The 23,581-nt window shown below is 29.1% G+C and overlaps 1 protein-coding gene across 2 annotated transcripts in view; it reads left to right on the top strand.

The window, feature by feature from the left end:
• Window positions 1-238: 238 nt before the first annotated feature.
• Window positions 239-23,581, top strand: part of LOC121129157 (uncharacterized) — a 259,086-nt gene continuing 235,743 nt past the window's right edge. For both annotated transcript variants that reach the window (XM_071893539.1, XM_040724837.2), the window contains exon 1: window positions 239-580. The gene's annotated coding sequence lies outside the window, so the exon portion shown is untranslated. The remainder of the gene's footprint in view (window positions 581-23,581) is intronic.

Raw genomic sequence — 23,581 nt, 5'->3', positions numbered from 1 at the left:
CCTTTTTCTTCTTTTTTTTTCATAAGAAGGATGAAGAAAAGGAAAAGGGGGAAAAAGTGAAGAGCATCTTTCTTTTTCTGTTCCTTCTTCTTCTCCTCTTCTTAACGCTCCTTCTCGTAAAATAAAAATAAATAAAAGCACTCCCTCCCCTTTTTTTCCCTTCTCCTTTTCTTCTTCTTCTCTTGGTATTCCTCAAGCTTTTCTTTTTTATCTCTCTAGAAAAAAAAATAACAACAAGAAAACAAAACCAGTAGTATAAACGCTGTTCCGCCATGCCCTTTACATACAAAAAAATTACAAATTAGTACGAAAAAAGTGTCTCGGTTGTGTGAACCATTTTCATCATATTTAAATATATTTAGGTAACTAAGTAGTTGACGACAACTTTGGAAAGGAATTAATTATGAAGTGTTTTTGTACACTTTTAATAATATGAAGAGCAGAGAATTGATTGTGATTTTCGTGATTTTTCTTACAAATTAAAATAGTTAGAGGGCGACACCGTCCTTTTATATTTCACAAATTTATATTATAATTTAAAATAATAGAATATATCTACATTTATATAGAAACGAGCTTGGTAAGTACGGTTTTTCATATATAATATGTAAATGTTTACGAGGCCTTTGAAGACTTTTTTTAAATTTGATGTGCGTAAATATTTATTTCTTTGTAAATATGAACAATTAATTATATGATTTTCTTCTTTCACATCAATAGAATGTTATTATTTTAAAGGAAGCTATTGATGTAAAGCTTTTCAAACTATGTTTGAATATTTTAGAATTCCATAATGATAAAAAAATATTTTGTTATATACATGCAAAATTTTATTTTTAAATTATTTAGTTTTTTAAATCGTTAGAACGTTGCTCCTCAAACGACATTATAGATACGGAAACAAAACTAATAGTCTCATAATGAGATTTTCTAGCCTATTATTTGTTGACATATGCCTTTCTAAGTAATAATAAGGGTGCTTATGAAGAATAATTTCTGATTATAACAGCTTGTTAATGTTATAGCTTAACCACTTAAGCTTTTTGTGCTTTAAAGAAAATATAGCTAAGTAACTCGAAGGGAATACATTAAGCCAAAGTGATAAAAATAAACTGAGCTAGGCTTAAGCAACGCTTATATAATGAACAAATAATTGTGTAAATATGAATGTATTTGAGCATCCAAATATGTTGCCCATCAACATAAATAAAGTATATGGCGTACGTCCTACTTAGAAATAAGTTCCTTGCGTCTAGCAGGGATATTCAATTTTTAATTAATTATGGATAACGATATTCCAATTATTTTTACCAAACTAATTCATAGTCTATAATTTACAGCCTTGGTATGGCAAGGGCGGTGAAGAATTCCTAGATAACCTTATTATTTTTTCTACTGTAAGACATTGAAAAAAGTGGGCCTAGCTTAGACTTTTACTCATCACTGCTTTAGGAGAAAAAGGTTCTATTTATAATACTTTATTTACTCATAATAAAATAAGTTTTAGAGAGCAAAAGTTTTTATTTTGCATCTCTTGAATAGTTCAGAAATGGTACATTTTTATACAAAAGCAGCAACATTTTTATTTCAGAAATAGTTTAAATACACATGGAGTTAAATTTAAAAAAAAACACAGTCTTTGTTTTATATTTATTATATATTCTTATATGAAAAAGTAAAAAAAATATATATTAATAAAATTATTTTTCAAAATTCTAACATATCATAATGCAATATAATATGTAATTTTATAAACAATATGCTACAAAAATAGGATGTTAATCTATATCTTAAATGATAACATTCTTACATACTCAAAGTAAGGTTGGTTTAGCTCTCGTATACCCCATAAGAATGATATAGTAATGAAAATAATATGGTCTATTGGTTTGCTTTAAAAAACAATATCTTGCAAGAACATAGGGAGGAATAACCCCAATGTCGATTCTCAATTCTACTACGAATCAACCCAGGACTGTCACATATAAGTCCTCAACAAATCATCTCCCCATCGTTCATCAGCACACATACTCTTGATTAAACAAGGATCTTAATTCAGTAGTACTATACGTCTTGCGTCTACCTTTTCCTTGCACTCTACGAAATGCCCAGTAAAGTATACTCTATACGTACATTGAGTTTAAGATAACTATTTCTCTCGAGTGTGTTGTCCATTGAGCTACGGAACTCCATTTAGTCCTTTTAATAACTATTAAGTATCAAATTAAAACTACATTATTTATACCACATAAAACAGTTAATTGCATACCAAAAAATGGCAAAATTTATTATTATTATTTCATTTTCTGTAGCAAATATATATGTAATAAAAGAATAATGCAATTATCTATTCTGATGCATTTCGTATTAGGTACCTTCATAATTCAAACCCTTCTCAGATAGATATACACAATAATAATAGTAAAAAATGCATAAGGGAATGATAATTATTAGACTCTTTTATTTTTGAAAGGCCCCTAAATTAGATATGTAATGCCTACCCATACCTATTTTATTACATTATTTCTTTCATATTTTACCTCTTTTTATGACTACAAGCCAATGTGTCTTTGTAAAGAAAGATTTCAATTAAACAAATTATTATATTCAGTTAAGTAAATTAGATTTTCTTATTTTCGGGTTAATATTTAATTCCACCAGCACAATAGCCTGTCCTGCTGGGTATAATAAAAAAAAATATTTTTTGAAATACCTTTACCCGTTTTTTTTTTTTGTAATAATGCTCTTCTCAACAATCTCCAGGCCTCTACCAGGTTCCATTTCAATGTAGAAGTTTTGAAACTTTAATCAAGGGTTATAAATAAAAAAAACCACTGAAACCCGCGTAAATTAAGATCGAGCTTGTGCATCAGTTTTAAAAAAGGGCAAAAAGGTTGTCAGAATACCACGATAGTACACTAGATCCTCTATAAAATTTAATGTCTGCAAGTCTATAAGATATTAAGATTAGACTTGAAAATATTATGTATAGGTATTGTCTATATCTAATAAAATACTTTAATAGCTTGTTAAAACATGAAAAGTTCAACAAATAAGGCAAAATAATAACGAAAACAGGTTCTTAAATGATACTAAAATAGAGAGGTGTATAGAACATGTTTTTTTTTTTGTATTGTGATAAAAATATACATTTGTTTGTACGCACATGTGTAAGCTGATACTTATTGGTGTTGATTACTGTTATGATTTTTAGTCAACGGAAATAATTGAGTCCTGAAAGGAAATTTGGTCGATAAATTAAGTTTAAATTACGTCATGTTTCATTCAAAATTGTGAACATCAGCAAAATAGTGGCATATGAAGTTTTGTCTTGTATAAATTATATTTGTACGATTCATAAATCAGAGAATAGGTGAGAAAATAAGTCCATACATTGGGACCTAAAAAATCGGTCTACTATTTGAAATCGATTCAATTTCGATCTACCGTCGTCTCATATTTGCACACTTGTATGTAGGTATACTTATTTGAGATTGTTCCTCAAGGAGTTGGCATCATTCAGTTAATACAATATCTTTGTGTTTCAGCTGATAAGTTGTAAATCATTATTTGTTATCCTTTTGTTTGACTCTTTGCCAGGAAAATGAGAAAAATACGAATGGTAATAATGAATAAATACAAATATCCACTTACTCAGTAATGAAATTTTTTGAAAGAAAGATCCATGGTTGCCAATGCTTATAATTAACAATTCATTTCAGAGAGAATCCTTGAAAATGAGGCTGAATGTCTATTTTTTTCCCCTCTCCCAAACATTTTGATTTACGGTCATATTTTTGGTTCACTTGTAATATCGACTTTCATAATCAAAAGGAACATTTAGAGGAACAAAACATTTAATAGAAATAGGGAATGCGCGTTGTGTTATAGCTATATTAGCTTGTAGACGACAAAGCAGCAGAGAGTGGTACTGTCTCGCAGCAAAATACTACAACTATTAGAACTAAAATATTCTTTTATACAAAATATTGTTGTATGTTACTCATATAAAGGACGCAGTGAAATTTTTTCTCCTCATGTATCATTTTTTTTAAAAACTAGTTAACACCACCTGACGGATAATATATGTTTTTAATTTGCCCAGCCCTATTAGATATTTTCTGATTTCGAAATATTTTAACATCTGATATTTTACAAATAGTTAAAGGGTAGCCGTTCCCCCTGGGAGCATTTGTTTTGTTTCGTCACATTTGGTTTGTTTGGTTTGCTTCTTGTGTTAGCCTTTGTTAGTGAATGTTTTACTTGATCGAGAAGGCGGACTTGTTTGAGTTATTAAGTACGGATTCATCAATTTGATGCAGTTTTAGCCATGTTAACATGATGACCATCGAAAAAAAAAAAATTTATAGAAGAAAAACATGAGACCCTTGCTAATAAATCAATCTAACCTTGGATTTTTTATATAATATAATGACCATGGATGGTGAGGAGAAGCTCATAATAAAATCATTCATTCATCTAAGTGAGAGTCCACATTATGTGTATTAAGCATTCCCTGGCTACCAAAATAAACAACCATATTTTTTTTTCATTCCTTCCTTTTTTCTGATTGCATTATATAATGTGAGTTAAGTACCTCTTATACTAGGAACAATTAATTGCTTTACATAAATAAAAAAAGTTAACTGATGAAAAAAGATAACGGGATAATTTATTTTTTCTTTTGTTTATTCCAAAAGTTTGGGAGAATTCCCAAAATTTTATCTAGAGCAAAACTATTTACGCTGTTTGAATCCGGACGTTCTAAGTGTTGTAATTGGTCTCTAAATTTCAGATTGTTTTTTTCCCCAGATTTTATGTTATTAAAATTTTAAAATTTGTCTAACATCATCTTTGCTCAATATACCAATAATCAATTTTTGTCAGCTGGGTTTCTCTTATTGTCTAATTTTTTTTTTTGCAATTTGATTTTATCTAATTACCTAAAATTAAAATATTATTAAACTAAGAGTATCCTTAGTAGGAATCTTGCGTATCCTCAGGTTTTTACGCATACGAGAAATTATCGTGGGGAAAAATATTTACTGGTAAATCTCCCGTATTTAATTATTTCATAATAGATGATTTCTTTAACAATGAAAAGTTGAAAATACCCTTAAGATAAAGTGTCTAACGATAAAAATGATACCCAACAAACATTTGTTCCAAATAAACAAACAGTTTTAACATATTGTTTTACGAAAATGTCAAAATTGACAAATTGAATTTTTTTAGAAAAAGATAAAATTTGGCAAAAATTTCTAAAAGTGTATTTCGAAATTGTTTTGTTGACTATTCACATTTTTTTGCAAAGGGGATTACTTTTTTTTACAGGGAATTGTTAATTGCAAAACTCAGATAACAACAAAAAATTAGTAACAATTAACTGTATCTTTTCCACAAATTTGACCACACGCTTTTCTTTCGGTGATTAGGCACTCCATACACACCCGTTGTCATGAAGCTTAAGACTGAGACACCAAAACTTGCAATAGTATGATAAAATTACGAAAAACGTGATTTTTATGGAATCAAGAAATGCCAATTTAAAATCAATTGGTGATATGTTTAAAATTTAAATACTATATTTAGCTATATTTTTTATTCAATATAAATGGTGTACAACGGGTTTATGATTGCTGCTTGGAGCGATTCGAAATTTCAATTATAGCTGTGGGAGACACTATTCTACAAGACACCTCAAAGTGCAAAGGGCTGAAGGAGGGCCAAATTGAGTTAGGGCAGAAGTTGATTCAGTTTTGATTCTTCTTGGCTGTATTGGAGGGAGCGTTTCTTATCAAAAACTAGTAATTATAAATAAAGGGAATAAATTGTAATTAATTTATACTCCAAGTTTTTGGGTCCCCACTCGGTATACTCAATAACTGAACAGAGTGCAGTAATTACATTATTAACGTGACCGTAGGAATGCTTGAGACTTGTTTTTTAAGTTATGTAAGTAGATACAATGCAGATTTATTTGTGTGTTCTCTGTACATAATATATATAATTATTTGTAATTTGCCTTCAGTGTATCATTTGTACAATAATATATATGATTGCATCTCTTCAAGAAACATTTAATTTGTGTCAATTACATTAACAATATATGAAAGTTATATATAATTACATACATAGGTAAACAAGGGAAGAGGATCAGGAATAGTGTTTTTTATGATCATGTCAGTAAGATGATAGTGTCGTAAGACTTTTCTTAAAAAGGAATGCAATTAAATAGTAATAGCTTTGAATTGGTATAAAAAAACTAACATAACTCAAGTCCTTTTAGTCTGGTCCTGATTAATTTAGTCAATCCTAGAAGGCGTGTGGCTAAAACGAACAAAAGTCAAGTAGAAGTTGTTCTAGCCATCATTAATTATTTTCTTTGTTTTTATTTAGACAATAAATAGATAATTCGATACGTTTCTATGTTGAAGAGGATTGCCCGGTACTATGACATTTAAAAAAAAAAAACCGTTATAACTTGAAGATTTTTACTCCAGTGATAGATGATTTTATACTTGTTGTACTTATATGCATTAAAAATTGTAAGTATCTTTGTAAATAAGAAATTAATTCATTAATGTAACAGATAAATAAATATTTATATATATACTATGTATATTTAATGTTCCTTTAATTTGTCAAATGGAGTTGCACTAATTAACTATCAGTAAACATTACAGTATTACAATTAATACATCTGTAGAGATAGGACAGATCTTAGACCTGGACCCGAAGTACCTAGGTAAACTTGTATTACCTGAAAAAAGCCCATATCTGTGATTCGAACCATTGTTGGGTACGTGTACTTTTACGGATCATAAAAAAAGATCCAAAATTTATAGTATTGCTTAATACTTTATTCTACTTATAGAAAAAATATATCTGTATCAAAAGTAAATTTTATTTACCATGGTTAGGGATTCGATCAATATCGATATAAAGAGTTGCATCACCTAGTTATTCCACACAGCCTCGCCTCATGCACAAACACAAAAATTGAGACTTTATTTGTTTGTCAGCTGTCAAAGTTTCCCATTTTCCCCCTCTAATCAGTGTTGTTAACATTGATTAGTTGGATATAACTCATTTCTTATAAAGCTGTGAACAATTATCAACTATTATTGAATAATAATTCCATAGTTGGAAGAATGAGCTAACTAACAACTGATTTTGGGCCTCTTTATGTTTCTATTTGGATAAGAGGTACAATCATGGTAGCGACGTACCCAATGTTGTTCTAACAATAATTCCAATAATAGCTAGTAATTATGTACTAATAGTTATCACATTGGGTTTTTTTTTTTTTTTTGCATCAGTAGTCAGAAAAATGTAAGCTTAATCATATACCTATTTGATTTATGTCCGATGTTTGGGTAAAATGCTAATAAATTTTGAGACAAGTATCCTTCCAATTTTGTGTTTGGATATATATCCAAAAGTTTGGGTATTCAAAATTTAACTGAATATTTACTTTTAAAGATTTGAAACGACCTGGATCAGAGAAAATGTAGGTCCGTCCGATATTTAGAAATCTACTTTGAATTCCATATACATAAAAACTTTTGGATCGACCGGGTACGAATCTCTACGCAGATGGAGAGCTCAAGAGAATATTTTTTTCTGAGGGCTTTGTCCATTGAGCTATTTTGTTCCATTTATTTATATCGAATCTTAATGAGGAAATAATCAATAACAGGTTGATATAATAATATTGAAAATTTCCATTGTTTATATATTTAGATTTACTTTTTTCCTTTTTTATACAATATTACAGGGTAGGGCATTAAAACGTGGAATATAGAGAAAGATTTAGAACTATATCAATAATTTTATACTTTCAATAATTAGCAAAAAAAAAAATGTTAAAAAACATGTCAACAAAGTTTTTAGAAAACTTTTTCACTCAATATGTCCTCCTTCATTATCAATCAACGCCATACATGAGTTGATGACAAATTCCTATGACAAGATCTCCCGTGCAGCCAATACGGATCCCTCTTTAAATTATGCCTTCCACTTCTTGACATCCTGGAGAGGTCTTCCGTCTTTTTTTTCATCTTGGCCAACTTAAAAACCAGGTTTCCAGAACACTTAACAATGTCCATAATCTTCGTCACATCAATTCCAACATCTAGGAGATGTACTGCCTCTTGCTCGCTCATAATGATGAAATAACTAAATGATTAGTGATGTTTGTTGATGTAAAAAGGATGAAAGAAAAAAGATTTTTCAAAAAATAATAATTAAATCTTTTTATAGTAATGAGAAAATAATCATTAATTAATACTCCACATTTTTATACCCTACCTTGTAAATTATTATATCTAAACATTAAAAATTGCACCGCAAAATCACGGGAAATCACTGTCTGAAAAATATGAAAATCAAATCAATATTACTACTAAACTAGATCTTTTCATACCAAATATATATATTTTTTTTTTTTGGGAAATGACAGTCTTAGTGTTTATGCTTCGAATGAAGTATATTCTTGTAAAAACAATTGAAAAACCGAGGCGTTATTATTATTTTTTTAAATCCCTAAAATATTGCCATTTGGTCACTTTTAAATTGCATTTTCTAAGGATTTGATCATTGTAAATTTTATACTTTATATTGGTATCTATAGTAGACAAAATATCAGGACCCCCTATCTTTCGAAATGAGATAAAAAATGCCGATGGACATAAGACTTTATACAAGAAAACATTCAAGGGACAAAGTTTTATATTTTAGTTCATAAGTCAAAACTGGAATTAGGTAAATTGGCGAAAGTAAAATTGTCTGAGGAGGAAAAACGCCCAAAGAAAAATTGACTGCTGCGTAATATTATCGCCAAAAGTCTAATTTTTAAAATTCTTGGAACATAGCAAGTGACTGATAACTAAACTAGAGTATTTTAATGTAATCAAAGTACAATATAATAATTAAAATAAACAATTCCAAATAATGTACTTATTGTTTTTAACCTAGTCACTAATTAGCGCTATCATCTCTTAATCCGAACTGATCATGCCATCTCAAGCATTAGCTTAAAAAAAAGAACATAAAAGACATAAAGGAAACATAGAAGAAAAATAAAGCATGACATTGCATTTTTTCTTATCCAATTGACATTTTCAGCATGTCTAGATTTTGTTGTAGTAGAATATGTTTAAATAGGTACTATCAAAATTCCCCAAGGAAAATTGACGGATGTGTAATCTTGTCACCAAAAAACCTAATTTTTAGTTTGCTATGAACTTACGAAATTACTTATAACTAAACCTAGGAAATTATTGAAATGATCTATAATAAACAAATTTTGGTTTTAAAGACCATTTTTTTGAAAATATATGAGTTAAATTTACTTTTATCATTAAAAGGCCTCATTTATAATATTTAGCTTCTAATTGCAGTATTTTTACGCCCTTTTGAATAGCGTGTGATTGAAAATAAAGAAGGATGGTTAACATTCATTTTAATATTTAACCTTCAAAAAAGAAAAACAATCTCATCTTTATTTTCATTCTCAAGTTCATATAGAAGACAAGAAACGCCATTATATTTAGATTCTTTAAAAAAAAAAAGAGTAGAATGAAAAAAAACTAAGCCGTGGCTCAATTGTTATTTTGTTCCAAAGCCTACTCAGCTTCAAATTTTCTGTTTTAAAAAAATTTGTTAAAGTATTCATTTTTCGTTGATATATATTCTAACAAACGAATATGGGCTTCTAAAAAATAATACGTCCTTGTGGAATGGTTTGGAGGCTATCTAGGGACTTTGAAGTACACAAAGTATGTTTATTGAAAAAGCAATGCTATTAAAAAAAGAGTTATTGAATATAAATAATAGATGATTTTATTTGAAATCCCAGACATTTGTTTTTTCGAACAGATTCCCATTTGAATCCAAATTACAAAAAGGAACTCTCAGTGATTGATTAAAAATACTACAATCTGGAGAAATAATTTTTAGAAAAAAAGGAGAAAATTTTATTCAAAGAGGGTTTTGGTAGAAAAGAATGAGTAAGAAACAAATGTATATTCGTCTTTAAAAATATCAAAACATATCCCGTCTTTTTTTTTCCGACACATTTTTCGCAATACATATTTTTATAAAATTTTATATTTTTGTGTTTTGCCTTGGACAATTTCCCTAGAACGAACATACCTATTTAATTAAAGTTTTTTAATTAAACCATATTTTTTAGATTTTTGTTTCATTATCTATTTAATTCTTGATTTTTTTTTAAATATTCAATTATGAACATTATCTGATATTTAGATAATCCTAGTAATAAAGACCAATATCTCATTTATAATTATTGCAAAGTATATTTGTAAATCAAAAAAAAAAAAATCTTTGTCATTGTTAGAATTCAGTTTTTAAAATATGAACCCAGTATATCTAGGTTATACATCTTTGATCTATTATATTTTTTTTTCTAATTTTACAAAATTTTAATGGTTTACTTTCATAACACAGAAATAGCAACATAAAAAAACTGGAACAATATTCTATCCGAATTTGATTTCTTAAAAACAAATCTTTTTAATAAAACGAAAAATAAATAAAACCTTTCTTTATTTCAACCAAATAAAATTAAGGGATTATTAATCATCAAAACAAACTTTTTTTAAGGGAAATATCTGTACACTGTCATTTGCCTCAAAGCCAAATCAATTAATTAATATTTGACGTAGTGATTTTAAATTATTGTTTGATTGTCTAAACCATAAAATATTAAACGAATGATTTTAATTATTTATTAAATCTAGTTTAAGGTGTAATAAGCGACAAGATAAATCTGTATATTTATTTAGTGCCAATAACACCAATTTATTTTTCAGAAAGATTCATCAATATTTGTCAATTGTAAATATCATGTTCATTACATTCTCCATATTCCAATTTGTGACAGGATTAACGTAGGAGTGTGCGTGCACGCATTTATTCCTTAATCCATTCTTGTATTATTGAACTGTTTAACTGGACTCCGTGACATTTATTTTTTTAAATTGGGGGGGGGGGAGGAGGAGGGTATCTATCTTTATGTCTTTGTCAGCTCCTGGAGACATCAAGAAAAGATAAATCTGATTTTTAAAGTTATTGCTAGAAAACTGTTATCCGTACCAATTTGTACTCTTGCAAATATGCTAGATGATTACCAGAACACAAAAGTACTTCATAAATCATTAGTAATGAATATCAATTGGCAATTTTCGGAATGGGCATTTGGTAGAGCACTAGAAGAAAGTAGGAAAGTGAACGGACATGGTACTTTTAAATGGATAAATAATGATTAGTACCCCGTTTTACAAGGTGTATTTTATAAAATTTTGAGAGGTAAATTATTATATATACTATAGTCAGTCTATATACGTCTGTGAAATATCCCAGATACAGATGCTTCTATAAGTTTTATAATGTCCTGTTATGTGCTTTTAATCTCAATGTGTTATTTTATCGATTTTGACCACTAGAAGAAATACTCAAAAATCAGAGGTAATGTTGGAAAACAAATCATACAGAGCAATATAAGCCTGGAAGTAGGGACTGATACATTGCATAAAGCAACAGAAGAGATAAATAATCTTACATCCTTGGCTTCCCAAAAAAGAATTGTTGTTCATAGAATTATATATATTTTTATGGAAGATAGTATGACTTAGTATCATTCTATAGTCTTATAATTTTATTACTTTTTTTTATGACTCTATTTATTCGGTGAAGTTACATATAAAAAAAAAGTACATAAATAAATATTCTAAATTCAAATTAATTCCCTTTACCAGATTCAAATATCTTGAAAAATTGCTTACCGGGTGTAGAAAAAATAATGAGGCCTGTCTCTAAGTGGTCATTAAACTACTCATAATTAATCAGGATGATGTTGTACATAAAAAATGTTTATTTTTTACTATAACAATGCATATTTATTATGAATCTGGCCACCATAAGCCTCAATGAAAGCCTCCAGCTGCTTCCGGAACCCCTTGTACAGATTGGTAACGTAGTCAATTTTCATGATCCTCCACTGTTGGTTATCGGAGATCTTCAGGACATCAATATTCGGATGGCTCACTTTGCAGGCCTTCTTCTCAATTCGTCACCAAATGAAGTAGTCCAGTATATTCCAATCTAGGCTTTGAGGGGACCAAAGGTTCTTGGACCAGAAGTTAATGGTGCTACCCATCCACTCTTGTACAATATTAGCAGCATTGGCCGGAGCCCCGACCTTTAGAAATACGTACATGGCCTTTTTGGATAATATATAGTTTTTTGAATACGTCTTGGTGATCTATGGGACCACATTTCCTTCACCATCTTGTAGTCGGCCGCGGGTAACAGGTATCCATTAGGAACCAAATTAGAAGCATTTTTTCTCCAGTTGATGCCCCAACTCCCAACATCAGTCCGGAGGCTTGGTCTTGGTGACTGTCCTGATTATGTTGTCATTTTGCTTTTTGAGCAGAGAAAAAAAAATTTGCGGTTGCTGTTGTGCTTCAGATCATTAAAGAGTTGTTGACATGGCTGAAGACGGAATTCTTTTTGACATTGGAACAAGAGTGGCTTCTCAATTCTTCAAAGCTATGTTCCTCCAGCCTTTCGGATGGCTTTGCCCACAGTAGACCGATGCACTTCTTCTTCTTGTATAACTATGAATTATTCATCGTTGGATTGACCTTAAAGACCTCCATGATGTCTTCAGGGTTCACTTTGGTAGGTTTTCCACTCTTGGGGTTATCCTTAAGGTTGTCCCGATCCGCCAAAAGATTTATGACCCGACAGAATGTGGAATAGCTGATGTTAAAGGTCGTCCTGATTTCCGAGGTGGTCCTCCCGACGTGGATTAAATTGCCTATGATGGCTCCTCTTCCCTCCATCACGACATATATAAAACTTTATTTTTTGAGATGTACATCAATCAATGGCTTAGAATCTAAGCTATTCAAAAATAGTCGGAACATTAAGATTTAATCAACAAGAATTATTCAATACTGTATTTTTAGAAGGTACTATTAGTTTTTCTACACCTGGCATGGGATGTTACTAATCAATCCATTTTCTATAGAACGTTCCTTCTATAAAATTCGACAGTAAATAAATAAACAAAACAAAGCCGAAAAATAGCTAAATATTTTATAAAAAAGAATGAGTAATCGTTACATAATATGTAAATAAAAAGGATTAAATAATAATTATTCTTAAGATCCGGAAGAGCTTTTAAATTTCTTATAATTGTGCATTAAATGGTGCAAGAATTTAAGTTTTTATCTAACAATGAGTAGTAGTAGTAGTGTAATTTGCCCCCAGCATAGTTCCAGAAAAACTAATACGTCCTTGGAATCCTAACGAAGAAGGTAGAATATTGGGCTGCAGCTCAGATCAGGATATCTCTTCACTGTTATATTTTGATTTTAATTTAGAGTTTTTATTTACTTTCAATGTAAGTGTCTTAGTTTTATATTTATAATACATTTTATTCTACTCCAGAATACAAAACTTAAACTTTGATGTATATTTATGCTATATAATATATTAAAATATCAATTCTAGCCTATCAAAATTTGTATTTCAAAGAGCGAGAGAGATAAATTAAGAATATGTAATTGACTTTGAAATAAACGAAAAGACAAAATGTGTACTGTGTACCTTACTAACATCTAAACTAATAAATAGCCCTGCCTCCTATTTTTTTAAATCTTATTTTGAAGCTTCGACAAAAGAAGAAAAAAATAAAAAAACAATATTGATTCTATATTGAACATTTGAGAAACGAGAATCAATTGTTAGTTCAAAATAAATCAAAATGACTTTCTTTTTTCTTTTTTTTTTTTGCAAAAAAGTAAAATCATTTTTTAATTAATATAAATTTAAAATGTAAATAAGTAAAAACATTCAATTACATAGATATACTTACCGTTTCAAGAGTAATTGAGACGAAAAAGAAAGGTTAAATCTAAGATGCTATTTATATCAAATGAGATCAATATATATTTTGTATTATTTAAATATTATATACAGTTGAAGCGAGTTTTTTTTTCTTCTACCACAAAGGAAGGAAAAGTGTTTCCATCCATCTCTGCAGCCCTCTGTAAATTCATTTATGAATAAAATATGTACCTATGTATATATGAATTAAATGTTATATACGTGGGGTTGTTGTCAAAACAGGAGAAGTTGACCATCCGTTGTTGTTGTGATTCCTTCCTTTGTGCATTGATGGGATCCTATAGTTTTTACTTCTAAATCACTCATTACAATCCTATTAGGAATTGTTTAACTTGTCTCCCTCCTAAGTGTAATTGTATCTTGTCTGTTATTGGTAAAACTATATCAAATGTATGTCCAATATAAATATTATCGTATTTAATGTGAAAAAGCTTGTAGACACGTACAAATTCAATCCATAGTGTATCACTGAGCCATAGTCATACACCAGTTACAAGGGGGACGCTCTAAATCCAGCATAGCAGTTGTCATACTCACTAATGTACACATTTCTACAAAAGACAGCCTACGTTTCTCCTAAAGCTCTAAAAATTTGCGATGTTTTTCCCTTTGAATATTATTGCAGTTGGTTTGAACATAATCCTCTCGATTAGGCTGAGTTTGTTCGTGACCAAGTCCATGTATATGAAGGAGTTAATGCACTACAATCCTATGTACGTACATAAATTAAATTAATAAAAGAAAGACTTGTTTTTGACAAGAAAATAAAAACTTTCACTCCTGTTATTTTGTAAATGAAGATTACGTCTTCCTCTTCGATCATTGTAGCCTAAGTATGCAAAGCATCCACTCTCTCCGGTATAAGTGTGCAAATATTTTTTTTCATCACTTTGTTCTTGGAATCGAACTGATGTTCTATCCATAATGTGTCTAATGGAATCCCAAATGATTTGGACTTTAGACTCTAAGAACTCTGAGCTGATGGTGTAGGGTACGATCCCATTTGGCCATCGATTGATCCTACCTTCCATTAAGTTTCTAGACCACATCACACTCTTATCATGAGTGACATATACATTCTTCTTATAAAAAGTTATTTCATCACTCACACAGAGCGAAAAGAAGCAGGAGAGTAGAAGTAGATCCGAGTAGATTGTTTCGAATCGAATGCTTAACCATAGTCATGTAATGTAATGAAAATTAGTTCTAGTTACTAACTTTTCATATTTACTACATATGTAAGAGAATATTGTATTAACAGCTGTTCCTTGAGTTGTAGTTATTCTAGATACATTTTACAAATTTAATACTTTTAATTCATAGTATTACTTAATCAAATATACAATCATTTCAATTAGGTACTTAGACGACTCATGCACTTAATCTTTTAATAGACTCAACATACTTATGCAAGGATATCCATGTATTCATTAATACATTTTTCAAATAAAATAGAAAAATACATACGTATCGTTTTTAATCAGAAACTATTTCTTTCAAAATTGTTTATTTCTTCTTTTTTCCATATTATTTATCTATTTCTGTATATTGAAAACCAAGTTTTTATTTTATTTTGAACACATTAATATGATTCATATTTCCTGTTAAATGATCACCTAACCGTAGCTATGTTGATTGTTATTATGAATATTTTTTTAAAAGATGTCAAAGTTTCTGTATTTGAAAATTATCCATCTTTGAATAGAACAATTTACCAAAAATAAAAAGTTTTTTAAACACACCATATAGAGCTTATTTTTTTCATTTGAAAAATGTTTAATTTTTTCTTTTGGGTGAAAGACAACGTATACAAATTTTGAACGGGTTTAAATATACTTATAGGTAGTTCAACGGCTAAAAATTTTGAAATTTACGATTTAAAAAAAAAATATTTTCACCTGCTTATCAACTACTCCTTTGGTGTTACAACAAACTTTTAAAAGCAAGACATTTAGTTCAATAAATTTACAATCGAAAATATTATATAATTTTTCTTGCAAACGTTTGGTTTTAATTAGTCAAAAAGAGAAAAGATTCCCATAACTTGCACTTTTGCTGTATGTCTATCCGTCTGCTCGTAAAATAAATATTATCCATATTTACAAGGTTTTTTTTTCAAAATCATTAGGAATTGTCAATTTATTAATTGAAGTAGACAGAGCAGGTTAAATTATCATAAATTTGACACTTTTTTGACCTTTTGATAATCTTTTTACGATAAAAAGCCTTTATAAACTTAAACAAATGTCATGGCTCAGGAATAGGAGAAATTAATCATTTTTTCCATCAGCTGAAAAACTGTGTGTATTGACAGCCCTCTCAAAAAAAAATTAACACAATAATTTGAAAAATGGTCTTACAGAGAGACAAAAGAATCGATATTGCGACTCTACATTGTGGAAAATCACTCCAACAGAGATTTAAAACTTGACTTAGGCAAGCAGGTAGACTATTTCGAACGTCAAGAAAGCTATTAATAAAAATATTTCCATCACGACAACATTCAATAAGATGGAACACCGTCACACACGGTAAAGTATACACAGTCCTTTTTTAAGGCCAACAGGACGCCATTCCTGTCGACTTTTCCTTCTGGCTGAATGTCGAGGCTAGGCCCTTCCAGAAAAGAGTGACGAATTTCGAAACTTCAATGCATCCTGTGATGAGCCCAAATTACATGATTACCACCTATTTGAGCTTTCAAAAACGCATCAATGCCATTATCAAAGATATTTGACGTTTGAAATATCCTATTTTCTCAATTTCTTATTTTTCATACCAGTCTGCTTTTAAGTTGACATGTCATATATGCACATATATATTTTTAAATAAGCATTTATTTGTATTTAAAAAAAAACTACCATTTTGTAACATGTAGGTTTCAGGGTGGAATACATAAAAAAGCTTTAAAAAGTAAACAAAATTAATTTTTGATAAGATGAGACCAATAGAAAGACAGATTGTAATCGATAACCGTTAACCATGTTTGCTTTGTTAAAAAATTAGGAAGACAAACAAATAAGTTATCAAAAATCAATGTGGGTATGTATACGTATGACGGATCCAATAAAACATCCTAATTAAGTATTCAAAACAGTTTCAAAGTTATTGATAATGTCAATTGATGCTATTAACATTATATGCATATAAGGATTTGAACTATGTAGACCTCAATATCCTGGCTTCATATTTTCAACACAAACTGAATGGACATTGCATATCAACTCCAAACCAAAAGACAGTAAACTTTCTAAAATAATTTTAGAAATAATGAATGTATTAAATGGAAAATTCACATGAAGAAACGCTGCTTTCTAAATGTATACGAACATGTGAAATATCAAGACTATAAAATTGTATATTAAATTATTACTTGTATAAAAGTAATTTTATTACACATGAGATGTTTCAAAAAGATAAGGAATGATAACAATTCGAATTATTATTATCATAACTCAAACTTTTTGTTTGCATTGCAGTAAGAAAACACTCTTAGCAATCTCAAGCGAGGAGAAGATGATCGAAAAATCTCTTATTGTGCAAAGAAGTTATTAAGGAAAGCTAATCATTTCTATATTTTTCAGGGCTCTCACTAAAAGCACCTTCTTTTATCTACGCTTATAATCAGCATACATTCCGTCATAAATGTGTTTGTTTATGAATGGTGTAAATAAAAAAAATGCATAAAATATTTTAAAACACCCACACATATAGTTTTTTAATTTATATTTAAATTTTTATGTCTACACATGTGAATTATTAGTAGATACTATGGAATATGAAAATGGGGGGAAAAGAGTCCAATAAGAGGATTAGTGATGTTCTGGCTCTACTCTCGAGATCCCTCCTTTCATTCCCCATAATGGATACTCAAAAAGTTTACGGCTAGAGTTATTTCTAGGCAAAGTACCTTCTGAGTATTCAAGAGTTTGCTCTCTCCACTATGAGGATGATGATTTCGTCAATGATAGTATTGACAAAAGAAGGGAATTTCAAAATTACAAGATAAAATAGAACAAACTTCAAAAAAAAAATATTTTTTCCGTTTTGCTATTTACAGCATTTTTCTAAGTCTTCGTAAATTTATCTCCACTAAGATACAGAAATGTCAAATATCCACTTCTAGAGCAACTACGTATGTTGGGATATAAAATGAAAATGAAACCATCGTTTCAGCAGAGCAAGCTTTTATTTTAAGGACTATATCATGGATTTCAGCACAAATTGTTTATGAAACGCTTCCAAGTAGAGTACATTTAAAAATATAACTACTCGGCTTAATTAATACAACTCAATCTATTTTAATTTTCAATGATTCTATAAATGTAACTTGTCTTTAACCTCTTATTGCATATGAGACTAAATACATTATGAAATCATCACATTTTCTTAATTATTATTCTAATTCTTACAAAATATATTAAATATAAGTTAATGGGTTTATATTAAATTTAATTCAAAAACAGTCCAAAAAAATACCCTTTTAAGTAATTTTCTATTAACTATATTTTAATTTATAAGCTTTAGTTTCCTAAGATTAAATATGAAATCAAAGTTGAAATCTAATAAAAATGATATAATACGCCTATTAGTATAATTGAATAACATATATATATCAACACCTATATAAATATAACTTTTTGGGTCCTATCTGATAGTTATTTTGGTATTATTAAAAAATTGGCATTTTCAGCTTCAATCTTATTAATAGGGGTATTAAACGAAATGTTTTTTGAATTAAAATTAATCAAATTTGATATTAATTATGTTCTTCATTCATCTAAGGACCCTATCCTTAGTTTTAATTGACTTATCATGAAAATGCAACGATCATATTCTTAAATAAAATAAAGAGGACTACTTTCCATCTATTTGATTATGAATGACATTGAGAGTTTAATATTTTGAGATAAGAAACTCGCAAATTGAAGGAATAACTATAAAGGTATAGGAAGTGAGGATGTAAGTAAGTAGTATAATTATACATAAGGACTGTATAGTACAGATTCAGCCTTCTAAATGGAATGGCTCCCACTTTTCAGTGTGTTAGATATAGATAATATGTTTTTAATGTATATCAAGGATATTCGGGGACTCAAATTGGTCATATAGTTTTTTTTATTGTAGAGTAAAATCTAGAGTTGCCTGTAGGATGAATGTATTTAGGAGTTTCAATGATGTAGCTGAAGGATTATAACTACTTCTATTTCTCCTATTTCTCACTAGAATTTATCTTGCTATTATTCATGCTCTAAACATCGAATTCATCACTTTTGAGCTCACATAGGAGTATGTAACGATTTTATTGAAAATATGGAGTGGCTTATGCATTTCCGAGTCAATGATCTACGAGATCAGAAATCACTAGCATGGACCTTTATGATTATGTGTCTATGAACAAATCCTTCAATTAATGGAGATGAAATCTAAGGAATGAGACAAAGAGATATAGTTAAAAGTAAAAGGAGCTCTCCATCTAAATAAAACACTACAAACTTTTCCCTTTCATATTCATAACGTATTTTTATTTTTTACCCTACGAGTTTTTGTAGCGATTCTCATTCCTAGTTATTAAAGAAACAGTAAAGATAACAAATCCCTACCTAAGGATAAGCGTAGGTAATTATTTTCCTCAAAAATATAATGCATCCCTACGGCAGATTAACATTTATTCGATTAGCAACATTGATATTTTTGCGGAGAAGTGTAGGGGTTGTGATTAATAATCGTCTTAGTACTCAACAAACATTTTGTTGGCATATAGTATGTTTTGAGAAGAGTATCTACTTTTGTTGAGGTGAATGAGTACACCAGCAATTACTACCCTGTACTTTTGTTTCATTTTATGAGCTACTCATCGAGCATTTTATTTACTAAAGAACAATTTTTTACTCATAACATCGAGTGGACCAGTAAAAGAGGCCTAAATATTATTTTATTTTTTGTAAATGAAGATACTTATTTTTTATGAAATTTGAAGTATTTTCTTTCAACAATATTTTTCTAATTTGCCTCATGCTATATATTTAGTACTAACAATGTCACAAGTAAATAAATATACTTTTTGGTAGCGCGTATTACGTGCATCAATTTTATATTTGTCTTCACTTTAACTACTCAAATCTCGTTTTTTGATAGGGAGTTTAAAAATGTTCGATAATATGATATTATAAAGAGTTTTTTTATGCCAAATAAGAAATCTTATTATACATCATAATCATTATGGAACACAAAAACCTTTTTTAAATTTTAAGACATCATATTATATATGTTAGAACATTTATACGGTCACGCTATTTCCTGGAATGATTAAGTGTCATCTAAAATACCAATTTCAATATTAGAACATATAAAATAACTCCCCGAGAAATCTTCTGTGTTACTCTATAAACAGTGCACCCTGTGTACCCGCTCAATACTTAATGCACACGTCTGCAATATTTCAATAATATGACTTCATAGTTATTTCTTAGATTATAAATATATAAATCAAGAAGCGATGCATTCTCTGTCTGTTTTTCAGATTGACAGATAAACATTCCTTTAGTAATAAGATAAACGATTAATAAACTTTGACACCAGTCATAAGGTCATTGTAATTTATAATTAAATGTTTTTAATAAAATATGGAATAAAACTGCCTTCCTTTAATCAAAATATAGCACTTTTTTTAAAACGGAAATGTGTTGAGAGGCCTCAAACTTTTTCAAAGTTAGTTTTCTTGACTTTTCTCGTAGAAAAGGGCTTTTATTTGTAGGGAAATAAAAATATTAACTCGTAAAGAAGGGAGTTTAATTTAGATTAGGATGTGAAATTATATATGAATGTCAATATTTAAGTAAAAAGTGTATGTAAATATATGTGTTAGTATGTGAAAGAAATATATAAAGAAATTAGTCTACTTTAAGTGATTCACGTGTATTTAATGATGATAATCAAAACATAACAGATTGGACCATACTAAAAATATTTATGTATTTAAGAAAATAATTCTGGAATAGACTATCTATAAGTATAAATACTTGACTTTATAAAAATAACTAAAACAGAATGAGAAGGATATTCAACACATTCTTTTTTCAGGAATGTACATACATATTTGTCTTGATATATTATTAGTATTTATACAGAGAATTATTTATCCATCTTTAATAATACTAACATATAATTTTGGTCTTATAAGAAAAACTTTCAAAACTATTTTATGTTATTATAATATACATTTATTCACTGACTTTCCACTCTTGTTCATAATACTTTTTATAATTGATTCAAGTCTGTATATGAAGTACATTGATAAATATATGTAAATGAAATAAACCTTGTATAAGGAGTAAATTAGAAAAAAGAACGACCATTTTTCTTCAAATATGGACTCTTATTCTTAACGAAATTATCAATGGAATATTCTATGAACTCTTTACGTTAATATAAAAATACTTATCCCTTTTTTGTCAACTTTTTTTTTCTCATTGAGAACACAATGTGTTGAAACATATTATTAATACTAATGATTTTTATCTACGTTTAATTGGTGGGAAACAGTGTACATACAAATATATTCATATTTGTGAGGCCATCACAAGAAATCAACTCCTAATTAGATATGTAAAAAAGAGAAAAAAAGGTTGTTATATTTCTAGCTATTTTTGAGAAAAGAATATTCCTGCAATATGCAATTTCACCATTTTTAGACAGAAGTTCTAAAAACTGCAAAGATAACCATGTTGCTTAAAATCTCTAGTTAAATTTGAATGCATTTTTAAAAGTATAATACTTCAGAGGAGCCGCAATGGCCTTTTAAAGATGGTACAGCATGAAATTATATTATAAGGACGAATGAATAATTATGTTGGCAAGATTAGGTTCTTAACCGGCTCATCTGAAATGAAATTACTGTTTGTATTGTTAAATTTTAAATCCTTCGACGCCAATATTATTATATTGATATAAATAATATATTTTCGTCATGAATTCCGCGTTTGTTCTTCATCTATTAACGACATCTCTGATATCCGGACTTTGGAGTATGGAGACGTCACATTTTGTGATGTGAAGGTAGAAGAAGGACGTATAATTAAAAAGTATCTCGAAAATGGTTGTTCCTGTTTTTTAGGGCAATTGGATCCATTAGGAAACAAAACTCCTTTTTTAATTGGTGTAATTATGAATGTGTTTCTTTTTGGGGAGATCAATGCCTAGAAATGTTTTCTGATTCGCCATTGAGTCATGAAACCTATGCGTTTGTACATTTTGGTGCCAGGATAGGTAAGATGAAAAGATCAAATTCCAAATTAGTAGACGGAGAGTTTGTCTGACAAATTTTTCTTTTCTGGCTATGAGGAAATCTAAATTTGAGGAACTTTACACTCATCATTTGAAAAATGGGTTCACTCATAAGCAACATTTAACTGGAAATCCATCTAATAACCTGTATAATCGAAATGCTCATGAAAGAAGAGAAGGCATTATTTTTTTTTTTTTTGAGAACCTAATTTCGGGACTGGGAAGAGTTGCATTATGATCTTAAAGTAATTAGTATCCCAAGTTTTGGGAATAGTTGTCTATAATAAATATAAACGAATCATTTTTGGATCAAGGATACGATATATTGCAGTATATCCACTTTTATTCGTCATTGGAAGACTGTGTGTCCCAAATTGGGTATTATGGGACAGTAAAGTGACGTTTCCCATATTTGTTATGATCATTCTCAAGAATTGGCCTCATGGCTTAGAGAATATGTGTAAAAAAAGTCCTTTGGTTGATTAAACATTAACGACAGTATTAAGGAGCACACTCACTACTTCATAAGTGAACGAAGAGATTACAATTAGAGAGTTGAATACGCTAAAAATAATCAAGAATCTGTTATATGGTCATTTGTGGTGCATTTAATGAAGTTTCTATAAATTTTCTTGTTGAAAATCATTCATAGTTTTCGCCAAACCGCAGCTTTGGCTTAATTTCCAAGCCTTATTAAAATCAACAAAAAATTGAATTCGTGGAAGATTTAGTAGAAGTTATCGTGAAAGAATCTGCTAAATTTAATATTATTTCTTCTAAGAAGAGTGGATGCCCCAAATATAGTGGTATTATTGGATTGAATTTTTAGACAAGTATTTATGTCCTTTAAGAGGAATAAAGAACTATCTCATACTCCCTTTCAAATCTACTTCTCCCGGAGTTGTACACGTAAAAGAATGGTCTAATAGTTCAAAAACTCTTTCTGTGAATTTATTAAAACATGGAATTTTGTCCAGTGAATTAATTGCCTCTCTTGATTCCTGAAGATTATATTATAAAGAAAAAAAACTTATCGGAGGAAAGAATTGAATATCTCATAAAAAATATCGTTTCTTTGATTTATTATAATGAAAAGAAACAACTTTTTATAAAATATAAAAAAAATGAAACGAACTTCCTTAACAAATGATTAATAAATATTTATTTTCCTATACATAAGTCTACGTTGACTTCTTCTACTACATCCGTCACTTTATCCAAAGATTCTTCATAACTTTTATTTTCACCCTCTAATTATTTGGGAGAAGATTCTCCATCAACATTATCGGCTAATTTATTACAAGGTATCACTCAATATTAAGTTTTTTAATTTTATAAATTTGTAATCCAC

The sequence above is a fragment of the Lepeophtheirus salmonis genome, chromosome 14 (assembly GCF_016086655.4).
Source record: "Lepeophtheirus salmonis chromosome 14, UVic_Lsal_1.4, whole genome shotgun sequence".
Taxonomy (NCBI): Eukaryota; Metazoa; Arthropoda; class Copepoda; order Siphonostomatoida; family Caligidae; genus Lepeophtheirus; species Lepeophtheirus salmonis.
This window is presented reverse-complemented; position numbering and strand designations above follow the sequence as displayed.